Source organism: Vulpes vulpes, chromosome 13 (assembly GCF_048418805.1).
Source record: "Vulpes vulpes isolate BD-2025 chromosome 13, VulVul3, whole genome shotgun sequence".
Taxonomy (NCBI): domain Eukaryota; kingdom Metazoa; phylum Chordata; class Mammalia; order Carnivora; family Canidae; genus Vulpes; species Vulpes vulpes.
This window is the reverse complement of record NC_132792.1, coordinates 125,369,262-125,383,625: the sequence shown is the minus strand read 5'-3', so window position 1 is coordinate 125,383,625 and position 14,364 is coordinate 125,369,262. Positions and strand designations below refer to the sequence as shown.

Genomic DNA, 14,364 nt, shown 5'->3' with positions numbered 1-14,364 from the left:
GTGAGCTTCAGTGTCCTCCAAGCCAGCCATTAGCCAAGCCAACAGCACCTTCCTCTTCATTAAATGTCTAATTAGCTTATATAAGCTGGAGGTAATGCCTGTTTTTTTCTAATTTTCGTATTTTTGTTAAGTATCAACATGATCATGGTATACTAAAAGAATGTAAGATGTTTTTATCAGCACAGAAGCCATCCAGAGTAACTGGGACAGGTGGATCCAACAAGCTCCATTTTAAGAGGTATTCTTGAGGCACATTTGGATTACATAGTGAAAACTGGACTGTTTGCAGTAATTCTGAGCATGATTTAAAAACTTCCACCCAGGACGCCTGGGTGGTGCAGCGGTTTGGTGACTACCTTCGGCTCAGGTCGTGATCCCAGGATCACGATCCCAGGATTGAGTCCCGCATCGGGTTCCCTGCATGGAGCCTGTTTCTCTCTCTGCCTGTATCTCTGCCTCTCTCTCTCTCTGTCTGTGTCTCTCATGAATAAATAAATAAATCTTTAAAAAAATTTTAAAAATAAAAACTTCCACCCGTATGACTTTGGACTTATCTTGTGTTTACTAGAAAGCTTGTTTATTTTTAAAAAAACTTTTTAAAGATTTTATTTGTTTATTCATGAGACACACACACACACACACACACACAGAGAGAAAGAGAGAGAGAGAGAGAGATACAGGCAGAGAGAGAAGCAGGCTCCATGCAGGGAGCCCAAAGTGGGACTCTATCCCAGGTCTCCAGGATCAGGCCCTGGGCTAAAGGTGGCGCTGAACCGCTGAGCCACCCAGGCTGCCCCGAAAGCTTGTTTATATATATGTTTTCACCATGGCTCTGACTTTGGGCTTATTCTGGTATTTATTAGAAAGCTTGTTTATATGTATGTTTTAACCATGGCTCTCCCATTATCTTTCTCTGTGCGAGGCCCCTTAGGTGGCATTTGCATTGAGGGTGTGATTTTTGTTTTCAAAGAGGGAAATTTTACAAATTGTGCTTCACTTTTATTTCAGCTTGAGCTGTTTTCTCCTGGGAAAACAGCTTTTTGCTTGGCAAAAATGGATGTGAAGCATTGGCGAAAACGAAAGGCCGTTTTTATTGCAAAGAAAACTGCCTTTTGCTTTTGCCAAAAAAAAGCAAAACATATGAGACAAAACCACAAATATTTCCCTGTTTGCAAACCCTGTGAAAACGTGATTTTTCACCAGTGGTGAGAATATTTTCCCACACTACTCTTCCCATTTCTAAAAATCATGGTTTCGATGGTAAAAGTCATGTTTTACACCTATAACACCTTATTGCTATAATCAAATATTGGGAGTATTGTTATTAAACATGTGGAATATATTTCTGCTGGATGTAATATTGGAAGAACTACAGCTCGTACCAAATAAGACTATGTTTCCAACAAAGTAAAATGAAAAGGGTACTAAGCAATTGTGGGCTGTGGACACTGAGCAGGGAAGATTGCAAAGGGAAGGGGTCTGGGGTTCAATTTGGATTTAATATAGAGAATGTAGCTGAATGAATTAAGACTTCAGAGAACAGTAATGCAAGAGCATAAAAGGGTGGTAATACTATCACCCAATGCTGTAGAAACTGCATTGAAATGGTGTTTTAGAGAATTGCATCCAGTCCTGAATGAATGGTTAACTGGCAGCACAACCTTTGGAAAATCAGTTCAGCCTCCTGGGGTCTCATATTCCACTTGTGAAATGCTAAGATTCAATTAAATGACCATTCATATTCCCTTCTGATCTAAAAGTTTGCAATAACGAAATCGGAAGTACATTTGTAAAATATAGAAATTGTGAATATCAAGGGATCTCCCCTAATTGGCTCTCTTGATTCCAAAATAGCCCACTAAAGTCAGAGGGTTATTTGGTATCTTTAAAAATTTATGTGAAGAGGTGTGCATAACAAATTTAATAGGGAATTTTTGTCTCCATGGTTGTCCTTAATATCAATGTGTTTTTCCTCATGCCTGCCCTAAGTCCTTCCTGCTGTAATTAGGCTATTTTTTTATTTCCCCCAGTGAAGTAGTAAGCATTTAATCACATATTCCATATTATTAAAATATTAATACAGATGTGATTCAATCAAAGTAAAAAATTTGCTCAGGAAAGTGACATGTAAATAAATTTGTGATATGTGAAATGCTATTTTGAAAAAGGTTTAGTTTTTAATGCAAATGTATGGTGAATGTTTTATCAAGCAAGAAATCACTTTATCAAAGGAATATGTTTCCCCAAAATGAATTTATTTTATACACATCTATTTTCATAAATATTGTAGAGAACCCTCAGAAGTTCCTTGCTGTTCCTGACCCTCATCTTTCAGATCTGGGTCTTCTGTTTCTCTCTCTCCCTAAGAGCTACCTATAATTGAATGACAGCCGTGAGTCAGGCACTGGAGTAGGCATTCATTCTTCTTCTATGTATCAGGTGTTTATTGACTGCTGATGGTGTAACCCTTAGACATCTGAAATTTTTTTCATTCATTCCCTAGAGCAAGCTCTAGGAAGGAGTTCTCATCCTGTGTAACGAGAGTGGCCTTCTTTATGGCATGGGTTGCTGAGAAAGTATTGCAGGCAGTCCTCAGAGTCCCTTCTTCCCTCTGCTGGTCTGTCTCCAAAGCTCTATCATTCTCAGCAGGGTTTTGACAGGATTTTTGTGGCTAGGATGAGATGACAGTCGGGGACTCTTCATGTGCTGCCTCTACAGAAGAACAATGCCTACTGGCAGAGGCTGCATCCAAATGCAAAGCCAGTGAAGCCCACAGCTCCTTCAGTGCCCCTTGTTCCAAAGAGGTTTCCTCCACATTGGTTAAGTGTTTAGAGGGGCTCCTTTCTTGTTATAGTTGGTGGAAGGTCTCTGGCCACAGTGCCAGGGCTCTTTGAAATCCTCCCATCCTTATTTTGTGGGGACTCAGAGCTGAACTGGCCTGGCTCTTTGGGAGAAGCCACTTCTGGTTGGTTCTGCATGGGCCAGTAACATGGGCAGACAGACGTGATTCATGAGTGGCCCACGTGCCCAGACGTTCTGGGCATGCAGGATAGGTCTGGTCACAAGCAGGCTGTGGCCTAGCTCTCATGGAAACTGCACTCCAGTGATGAGAAACCAACAAATAAACAGTAAATGGAGAAGTAAATGAGAAAAATATCAGGTAGCGGGGTGATATGCCAAGATGGTTTTGAGCAGTTAATCCTCAGCTGCATCAAACACAAAGGTCTTCAGAAAAGTTTCTAACACTCCATTTACTACCTTGACATGAAAGTAACAGATCTGTAAGTGTAATTTTAAAAATATACACTATAATAGTGTATAATGCATTTATATATAAATATAATGCATTTGTATATAATGCATTTATATACAATGCATATAATATATAATGCATTTATATATAAATATAGTGCATTATAAATATATTTTCTATAAAAATATACATAGAAAATAAACAGAAAATATTTTAGTTTATGATAAATACGAAATAGATTTTTACTTGTATATATTTACTAAATATGAAAAGGAAATAAGAGGAAAGCAATTTGTCAAAAATAATATATATATGTATTATATATATATATATATATGCTTGATCTCAACCAGACTTGATAATGCCGTTTCTCTGGTGGTTACTCCAGTTTTATTTAGATTTTTACTTATGTTTATTTTTCACTATCAATGCTTAAAGCTTTTGTATATTTATGTCTTCCTCTTGAATGAAAAAAAGCTCTTAGTAGGCTTTTTGTTTCTTCCTCCACTCTCTCCTCCTGGCACATTGCTATTGTCTGGAGTTTTAAATCTGAAATGTTAGAGATATTTTTTGGGAGAAGGGAGGGGTAGATTATTGCTTTTTTTGTTTTAACTCGACTTTCTTAATGTATTTCTGAGTTTATTTAAAGTTTATTTTGCAAGAGTACAATTTGGTGGTTTTTGGTATAGTCACCAAGTCGTGTACTCATCACCACTGTTTAATTCCAGAACATTTTTTATTGCCTCCTCAAAAGAAACCTTGTACCCATTAGCATTCACTACTTGCCTTCCCTGCTTAGCGCTTGGCCCTCACTAAGCTACTCACTGTCTCTGGATTTCCTATTCGACATTTCATATAAATAGAATCATATAATATGTGGCCCTTTAGCTTATTTAGACTAATATTTTCTTTTCTTTTCTTTCTTTTTCTGATTCCTGTTTCTTTAGGGTGATCTGCTCTTTCCCTCTGTAAGCTTTTAGAATGAATGTTGTTTTAGCTTTGATGTTCCTCAATTTCACTGTGGTGAAAAAACACACAATTATGTTTTTTTCCCCCACCCTCTTTGATCTTGTCTAGCACTGTATGAGACCTTTCAATGTAAACATTCTCCCTTTAATTCTGGGAAATTATCTCTCCAGATTTTTTTCTTCTAATTTATTTTTTTCACTCCTTAGAGACCCTACTATGCAGACAGTGATGGTTTTACTTCCTCTTTCTATGCCTCTTTGCTCTCAGTCTCCTTTTCTTTATCTAATCTTCCAGATCACCAAATCTTTCTTCAGCCATATCCATTCTGATATTTAATTTACCCATGGAATCCTTCACTTGGAAAATTATGTTTTTCTGTATATAGTATTTCTAATAGCTTTACCTCCATAGCTACTTGATGATTCCCCTTTATGTTAGAGGCTACTAATTATGCCTGTATAAAATTATTGTTCTTTCTTTCCTGTTGCTTTTGCTCTGTCTGGAACAATTGTTTTGGTATTTTCTCTATGAGTTCATCTTTTCTTCTTTGGGACTCCCAGCTATGTTGACTACCAATGTTTGCTGAGGCAAAGGGAGAAAACTTTCGTTGTGCTTTTCAGCCTAAAATAGGTTTGGAGAGTGAGGCTTCTCCTCGAAGTATACAGAATCTCCTATTGCTGACTTGCTCAATCACTCCCTGTGTTCCCTCCTATAGACATCATCTGTTCCTTAGGGAACCTTCCCCCACCCCCAGTACTTCTGTCCTAGGAGAGGTGGTTGCAGGTGAGTAGCAAGGAGAAGATGCTCAGTATCCTGCCAGCCTGCCTGCCTCTCTCCCATGTTTCCTATTCTGACGGGCACTGATGTTGCCCTCATGTGGCCTTTTCAGCTCCACTTTCCCAAGGTGATGGGCTAATGTTGCTGCATAAAATAATTTCCACCGATAAATGCGATGCAGGGGAAGAGAACCATAGGGAGGAAGGAATCCAGTGGCTCAGGCCCTCTCCAACTCCAGACCACACTGCTCCAATCCTAGTTGTGGAGCTCAGCTCTGGAGTCCTCCAGCTGTGGCCTCTCAATCACTTCTGTGGGGTCTCCACCCAGAGTTAGATTTAGAGGAAGGTGTCAGGATTCTATGCTACTTTGTTGTTATTCAGTCTTAACATATCATCATTTGTCTTTCCCAATACGAAAGAAATATTTATTTGATTTCAACCGAAGCTATTCCAGTGTTCAATTGGTAAGACATTTGGAGTAAAATGTGCAAGCCATTGGATTTTAAGTGCACTTTAATACCGTATATATACAAAAAGAGACCTTTTCCAAACTCAGTCAATGGTCTGATTAATATTTCATCTCAGAAGCCTAGACACGAGCCCAGCCAGCAACTCCATTCTGAGGCAGATAGGATTCAGTTTGTTTGGTGCCTGGCTCTCAACTTCCAAATTCAGAAAATGGGAACATGCTTGTGAGGACATCCATCTGTATAATTGCCAGCTCTGATTTCAAAAGGCAATCCAGTAATACAACTTTTGGAGAGGGTGGTTTTTAGTAAGGGGGAGTGCAATTGAATTATTTCTTCACTCAAAAAATATTTTTTGAGCACTCATACTGCACCAACTCTATGCTAATATATACATAAGACTTTCTTTTATGTCAGTGATAACTGGAGTTTTAAAGTATAAACTGACCATGGGATGCCTAGGTGGCTCAGTTGGTTAAGTGTATGACAGGATATGATCTTAGGGCCATGAGATCAAGCCCTGCATCAGGCTCTGTGCTCAGTGAGGAGTCTGCTTAAGAATCTCTCCCTCCCCCTCCCCCCCAACTCTCTCAAATAAATAAATAAATATTTTAAAAAATAAAGTATAAAATGACCATGTATTTCTGACAATACATGGTATAGCCTGAAGAATGAGTCTTATTGTCTACTTGTTCTTTTTTTTTTTAAGATTTTATTTATTTATTTATGAGAGACAGAGAGAGAGAGAGAGAAAGGTAGAGACACAGGCAGAGGGAGAAGCAGGCTCCATGCAGAGAACCTGATGTGGGACTCTATCCTGGAACTCCAGGATCACACCCTGGGCTGAAGGCGGCTCTAAACCGCTAAGCCACCCAGGGATCCCCGCCTACTTGTTCTATTAAAATTCTGACCTTTGCTAAAATTTGGCCTATGTTATCCATGAAACTTTGCTCAACAACATTTTGATGGCTCAAGAAATACTGTATCAGACAGACAGCTATTTCCTTAGACTATCTAATTAGACTAGAAAAAGTTAGCATCCTGGCTTGCAGATGCACAGCTGAAAGCAGAGAACCAGCAGATGGACTCCTGGAAGGTATGAAGTAGGTGCTGTAGCCCAGATGCAGCACAGTACATTATCTGGAGAGCTAGTGAAAATACCAAGTCCGGGATCTTTCCAAAAGATATTGAACTAGTGTCTATGCGGTTGGTGGGGCCTTAGCTGTATGTGGGTCTGTCCAATGCTGGTCTGTCCTGTGGCTGTAGGGCAGACTAGATGGCAGACACCCACATGGGAAGAAGGAAAGGAGGCCCAGGGAATAGACAACATTGGAGGGTGTAGGGGCAATGAGAGAGTGACAATGTATTCAGAAGACTGCTCAGTTATTAAGTCCTGATAAATAAGATTGTGTGTCAAGATAAATGCATGAGATGATAGAATCCTTGCCAGGATGGGTTGTGAAAAGGAAGCCAAGAGTTAGATGTAAAATGAGAGAAGCAAATTGAGATCCAGAATACTGGACCACAGTAAAACCTAATTTTTAAGTAGAGCCTTGTGTCTGTGGTCATGGCATGAAGACCCCTGTAAGACTCTGTTGGTGGATAGAGATTCTTCTTCAAAGGGGAAGGTAGCTACTCATTTTTCTATTCATGTATTAATTAATTTATTCATTTGACCAGCAGCTAGATGTGGCATATTTATTCCTCAACAAATATTAAGGGTTTCCTACATACCGGCACTCTGTAAGTGGTAAAACAGGAGAGTAGGCAGAGATCAGACTGTCTAGGGCCAGGGGAAGTTCTGTCTTTGTCCTAAAAGTTAATCTGGGAAGTCACTGAACAATTCTTTTTTGGGGGGAGGGGATTTTATTTATTTATTTGAAAGAGAGAGAGAGCATGAGAGGCTGGGAGGGGCAGGGGGAGAGGAAGAAACAGACTGTACTAAGCAGGGAGCCCGACATAGGACTTGATCCGAGGACCCTGAAGTCATGACCTGAGCTAAAGGCAGATACTTAAGTGACTGAGCCACCCAGGTGCCCCTCATTGAGCAATTCTAAGAAGAGATATAACACAGATCACATGTTGAGAGGCCACTCTGCGGGATTGAGGAGGAAGGATTGTAGGCCATGGGCATGGCTGCAGGGCAGATCGTTGTAATTGGTACTGGCTGAATATGGGCAAGGTCTGAGGGAGAGGGATATGCCAGGAGTCCCTCCTGGATTTCTGGCTTGATCAACAGGATGGATGGTGGTGTTATTCACCGAGAGGAAATGCTGGAAGAAGGTAGGCTATGAGATCCTATTAAGGTCCTTAAAGTCCAGCTATGTCCTCTACTTCTGTTAGCCCTAATGGCCTAATGGCCACTTGGGTTACCTCCACAGAGCATTGACTTGTTGCACTGGAAAAAACGTTTTCTAAACTAGTTGGTGACTGGTAGGAGAAGGCCATAAGGTAAAATAACTGGGCAGAGATGTAAAAGTACCGGGTCCCACCCCAGTGACCGTGGGGAGGGAAGAACAGGATGGGTTAATCTTGGAAATTCTTCACTGTAGTTATGAAGCCACTGATATCCACCCTTCTGGATTTCTGCCCCAATATTGATCAGGGTTGGCTAACAAGTACTACCTGTTAGAATGTCCTTCCCTTTAGTTTTCTCCGACTCCTCTGGAGCTTACAAACAGACACATGTCAAAAAGATAGGCAGAAGATATCATTCAGTCAGATAATGATATTTATCGAGCTCCCTGTTTACAAAACACTCTACTAGTTTTTCTACGAGGTTAAAAAAAAAAAAAATGCCTCCTCCCCGCCCTGCCCCCCCCCCCCCCCCCCCCCCCCGACCATGGCAAGATAAAACCTGGGCAGGGCTCTGTGTTCCAGCCCCCTTTCTGGCAGGGAGGTTGGCACTGTGGGGCAAGCAAGCTGCTCTGGAGAGAGGTCCTCCAGGCTGCCACTGGGAGGGGATCAGGGCCTCTAATTTGAAGGTATTGTGACCCTACGCTTGGGGTAGCTGTGCACTTGCTGAGAAACAGGTAGGGGCCAACGATGGTGAGCTGGGAAAGAGGCTTGGAGCAGACACCAGCGTGGAGAAACACAGATGCAGGTGTGAAATGGGAGCCTAAGGGGCTAGGACCCAAGGGGAACAAACACCTGGGAGCAGTATTATGCTCCAGAATCATCTGGATAAAATGATAGCTGTTTCAGCCCTTCCAAGTTTTGTAAAAGCCCCTTGGCAGCCTGATTCTGACAAAGCTGATCCATAGGCCTTTATTTGGAAACTATTGCTGACTTTCAAGATATGATGAGAGTCTACTCTGTGTAATGGCCAGAAGTAGGGTGGGCCACTTGGGATCTGTGAGCACTTTCATCATGCTTAGGGCCTGAGCTTTGTCTTTATTAGTTAGTACATTGGCTTGGCTGTTTTTACAGAGATGAAAAACAGAGGGCTAAACCAAATAGAAGATTCCTTTCTCTTTTGTAAAAAAGTCTGAGCCGGCAAGGCATCCAGGATAGTACCTTGGCTCTGCTCCGTGATGTTATCCGAGAGCCCCAGACTCCTTCCTTCTTGCTGCCTGCCTTCCCTTGGGGTGCTTTTTCCCATCCATTTGATCAAAACCTGCTCACGAGCACTATGTCAGTGTTCCAGCCCTCAGGAAGAGAAGAAAAGGAAGCACGGGCATTAGTGAACATGGGCTGCTATAACTGTAGACTGGAAGTCTGAGATCAGGATGCCAGCAGGATCAGGTGCCACTGAGAGCCCTCTTTCTGGCCTGTACATAACCACCTTCTTGCTGTGTCTTCACATGACAGCTCTGGTTTCTTCCTCTGCTCATAAAACCCTTAATTCCATTGTGGGGTCTCCACTGATAAGATCTCATCTAAACATAATACCCTCCCAAAGGCCACATCTCTAAAACCAGCACATGGAGTTAGGCCTTCAACATATGAGTTTCATGGGGACACAATCATTCAGTCCACCACCTGCAGCAAATGGCTCCCTTTTAACAATGTAACACAAAAGGTGCAGATGCCCCTCTCATTCACAGCCTGTTGGCCAGAATATGTTCATGTGGCCTTATCTGCTGCCAGTGAGGTGGCGGAAAGAAAATCTTTCACTGGGTAGCTATTGCCCAATGTTGGCAATGGTGTTGGGAGTTTGGTCATTAGAAGGTAAAGGGGAAGATGATACTGAGAGTTAATCAGATGTCTTTCTAAATGACTAGGAGTCACTATACCTCTCTTTCCCAAGCTATTACTTTCTATCATTATGCTCTGTCCTTCCCTTGTATGCCACCTTCCTTTGTTTATGGACCATGGCCTTAGACACTATGGAGGTCACTTGAAGGCTGTGACCAGGTCTGTGTCTGTCATATGGGATGTCCTATTTTTTTTTTTTTTTGATGTCCTACTTTAAGTTGCCTGGGTTTTCCTAAGGTTGGGTGGAAGCAGGAGGAGGGACAAGGCTCAATAAATGGATGGTCTGGTGGTCCTGAGCTCACTCCTAGGAGCCGCTTACATATTGATTTAAGACACTTCCTTCAATGCTTAAGATGGGGATTCCCAGTTTTGCTTGTTTGTTGGATCTCATTGGATTAGTGCACATTAACCTGTACTTTCTACATCATATGCATCTATGTCACTACATAATAAAATCCAATATTTAGCCTACAGCATCTTACCCATCAGATATCCCTTATTCATCAAAAATTCTCAAATTTAATAGGAAAAATATTTTTTAAAAAATGTAGGGGTGTCTGGGTGGCTCAGTCGGTTAAGCATGTCCAAGAGCACTCTGAGAGTCTTCTGGGCTTTGATGCCACCTTGTCCCACCATGGTATACCGGCTTCCCAGTGTCAGAGGGGGCATCATCCATCCACTGGGTCAGTCCACTTATCTCCTTGCAGACATTGCCAAATGTCACCTGGAAGGCAAAATCACCTGCAGTTGAGTACTGCTGTGGAGAACTATCAGATATCTCCCCTACAAGGCACACTGCTCACACTGAGATTGAGGATGAGTACTTACAGAAGAGTCAGGGACTCTTCTCTCAGGACACTGGTTCTTCCCAAAGCTTCCACTGATGTGGGAAATTGGACTTCAGTCTGGGTGAAAATATATATCATATTATTTTATTTATATATCATTCATATACTTATTTGAGAGAGAGAGAGAGAGGGAAAACAGTATGGGGAGGCAGGGAGAGAGGGAGAGAATTTCAAGCAGACTCTGTGCTGAGTATGGAGCCTAACATGGGGCTTGATCCCACCATCCTAAGATCATGATCTAAGCTGAAACCAAGAATCCTTAACTGACTGAGCCACCCAGGCACCCCACACATCTTATTCTTAAACTTTCCACAACAGAATGATAACTGTTTCCTCACATCTGATTTTAAGGCATATTGTTCTTGCTCTAACCAAAACACCAAATCTTTGCACTGAGGCAGTGGTTAGACATTCATTTCACTCATATGTGGAATTTAAAAAACAAAACAAAAAAAGAAAAAGAGAGACAAACACAAAAACCAGACCCTTAAATACAGAGAGCAAGTTGGTGGTTGCCAGAGGGGAGGTGGATAGGGGATGGAGGAAGTAGGTGAAGGAGAAGAAAGTGAAGGAAGTAGGTGAAGAGCACACTTGGTGTGATGAACATTGATAATGTACAGAACTGTTCTTTAAAAAAAAAAAAAGATTTTATTTATTTATTCATGAGAGACAGAGAGAGAGAGGTAGAGACATAGGCAGAGGAGCCTATGCATCTCCCCACAGGGAGCCCGATGTGGGACTCCATCCCAGGACCACAGGATCATGCCCTGAACCAAAGGCAGACACTCAACCACTGAGCCACCCAGGCAACCCTAGAATTGTTCAGTCACTGTATTGCACGCCTGAAACTAATATGACACTGTATGCCAATTACACCTAGATTAAAAACAAAAAAAGAATGATACCCAGGGATGTCCAGGGTATACTACAGACATCTGATATTTGAGAGGCAGGCTAATCAACATGTTTATGTTCTTGTGCATGTTGTCATGCACAAACCTTACTGTGCATCACAGTCTCTGGGGATTTTGTTTAAATGCATGCATAGGTCCTATTTCCACATATTTTGATTCAGTAGTTTTGAAGTAAAGTTCAGGAAGTTACCTTTTCTGAAAAGCCCTTCCAGGTTCATGGGCTCTACTTTGAGAAATTGTATTTATTTTTCCAAGTGCTGTTTCTGTGTGAAATTAGTCAATAAGAGGAGCTCTTGCAGTAAATTAATTAATTAATTAATTAATCTCATCCATAAATAAATAAATAAATACATGTTAATCACACCCAGAAACACCCTCACACACATTCACAATTAATATTTAACCAAATGTCTGGGCACCCTGTGGCCCAGTCAAGTTGACACGTAAAATTAACCATCATGCTCTGATACTTTTAGATGATCTGTTTTTCTGATTGCCTTATTTGCCAGTTTATTAAATTTTGTAAGGCACTGAAATTTTTTCATTCATTCTGGACAAATATTTATTGAATAATTATTTAATGCAGGCAGTGAAGATATAATAATGGTGAAGAAGAAGAATACAATCCTGCCCTTGAGGAGCTTTTAACTAAAAGGGAAAGCAATTTGAGTTTCCCTAAATGTGACAAGGTAGGGGAGGAGAGACAAAAGTTCAGAGGTACCACTAATCTTGTCTGAGGATGGGGAAAGGAGGGCTAAGATTTGAGATAACTAGGGAAGATAATGGAGCAACATTTAGGGAAATGTTGAGAACACAAGATGTGCAAGGGGTAAAGGTAAGATATACCATAGCATATTCTAAAAACTGAGACATGACCAGCATGGTGGGAGAGGAGATGTGCCACAACATACAGGCAAGAGCCAGATGGTGGGTACCCTTGTAATCATATTGGGTAGTCATTGGGTAATCATTGTCACCTTAAGGACAATCAGAAGCTACTAAAGGGTTTAAGAAGAGGAGTTTTTCACAGAATCAGATCACTCTGGATTCTGTATATACAAGTCCTAAATAAAAAATGAAAACACACTCATTATGTACCAAAGTCCAGTTTAACTGTATTTTATTGTACAATAACTTTACCTTTCTGCTATGCAGTGCATTATACTAGCCAGAGTACCAAACTGGTATTCCATTGTAATAATTTTTCATTAACTTTCAGAATATGGGAGTGATTTAATTAGCCTAATGAAACACGGAGTGAGGGTTTATAAAGGGTAAGCCATATAGACCACCTCTGACAGAAATGCAGATTCACCAAGATGGCAGTATTGCACCTAATGTGTATTTTTGTCTCTTTCTCTCAACCTGACTATTCATTTCTCTCTTCTTGTCTGGCACTGTTTCCTGAATCACTGCTAGTGATAAGTATAATCAATTCTTATCTTGAATCACTCTACAGATTGAAGATAAGTATTAGTTAGGACTCTTCAAGTTGCAAGTGAATGAAATCCCAGCTCAAAATGCTTCAGGTATGAGGCCCAGAGATCAGCTGATGAGCTCCTGCTTATCTTTGCTGTGGGTCAGTTTGGTTCTAGGGAAGCACTCAGCTCATGGTGGCAAATGGCTGTCAGTAGCTACCCTCTTACTGAGTCTTTCCTTCTCAAGACACCCAGTAGAAAGAATTCCCCTTCCTCGACAGTCTCAACAAAAGTCTTGGATTGAGTTCCATTTGTTCTAGTTGGCCTCGGTCACATGTCCACCTGGAGCCAGGGGTGGGGCCTGTCCCACAAAAAGCCAGGGGGACTGAGTGTGGGGAGGAGGTCAATACAGGGCAGAAAAGGCTATAAATGTCCACATGAGCACCAAAGGGGGCCTGAGTGGCAGCCTTTCAAATGTCAAGCCTGAGAAGATATCCTGATGGGTCCCCTCAGTGCTATGTTTGCCAGAGCTCACCTGAACCCTTTGGAAACATCTGGTGTTGCCCTACTGGCTCCAGACCTTTGGTTTTGATAGTTCTCTTCCATTTGCCCCTTGCTGTGGCCTTCGGTGTCCTCCTGCTCTCCTTTCCAACTGTGGCTCCGGCAGCGACTCCACCATTCACTTGTCATCCTTTAAGTTTTTCATATACTGTCCCAACCTGGTACCTACAGTTTCAAATGTAGCCACACAACACATGGGCTGAGCATGTAAAAAGTGTGAATTCTGGACGCAACTCCACTTGTATCCAAATGCCATCCACTGGATTCATTAAATGTTGCCACGCATGTCCACATGACACGGAAACAAGGCAGAGACTTGGAGATTTCAGGAGAACCTTACCCAACTCGCCCCTTTCTCTTTGGGCCCAATGTAGGCACATCCTGTCTTTGGAGTGCCATAGTGGGAAGTGTTGTCTCAATGGCCATGACCTTCCATTATTTTTAAATGGCTGTAGCCAAACAAAAGACAAATGAAAACTTTCTCTGCTTGACATTGAAAAAATTACTGGCATGTCATATGGTAATTCATTAAAGAATTCTCATTCATCAAAACAATTCATTTTTGTTTGAAGAGGCTGAATAAGCAGTTTCTTGCTGATTTCACTGTCAGCCTCTCTGGCCACATGTGGCTCCAGTTCATTTGCAGCGATTTTATTCCTAATATGAAGAGCTTCGGGGGCATATGCAGAATATTTTAAATCAAATTAGGCTATTTTACTCAGATATCTCCATATAAGCTGGTCTCTCCCTTTTACATTTTTTTCTTTTTTTTTTTTAATTTTTTTTCATTCTTTCTTTTACAATTCTAACACCTGGGACTTGAATGTAATCACATTTTTTTTTTCTTTTTTGTTTCGTTTTGTTTTTTTGATGGAGAAATTCACACCAAGTAGATTCTTTTTTTTTCAGAAATTGAAATATACCTGATTGATTTTAATCCACTGCTGAACTGAGCACAGGA

General features: G+C 41.2%; 1 long non-coding RNA gene across 1 annotated transcript in view; it reads left to right on the top strand.

Moving 5' to 3' along the window:
* Positions 1-14,364, top strand: part of LOC112923529 (uncharacterized) — a 107,682-nt gene that overhangs the window by 48,290 nt on the left and 45,028 nt on the right. The window lies entirely within an intron of this gene.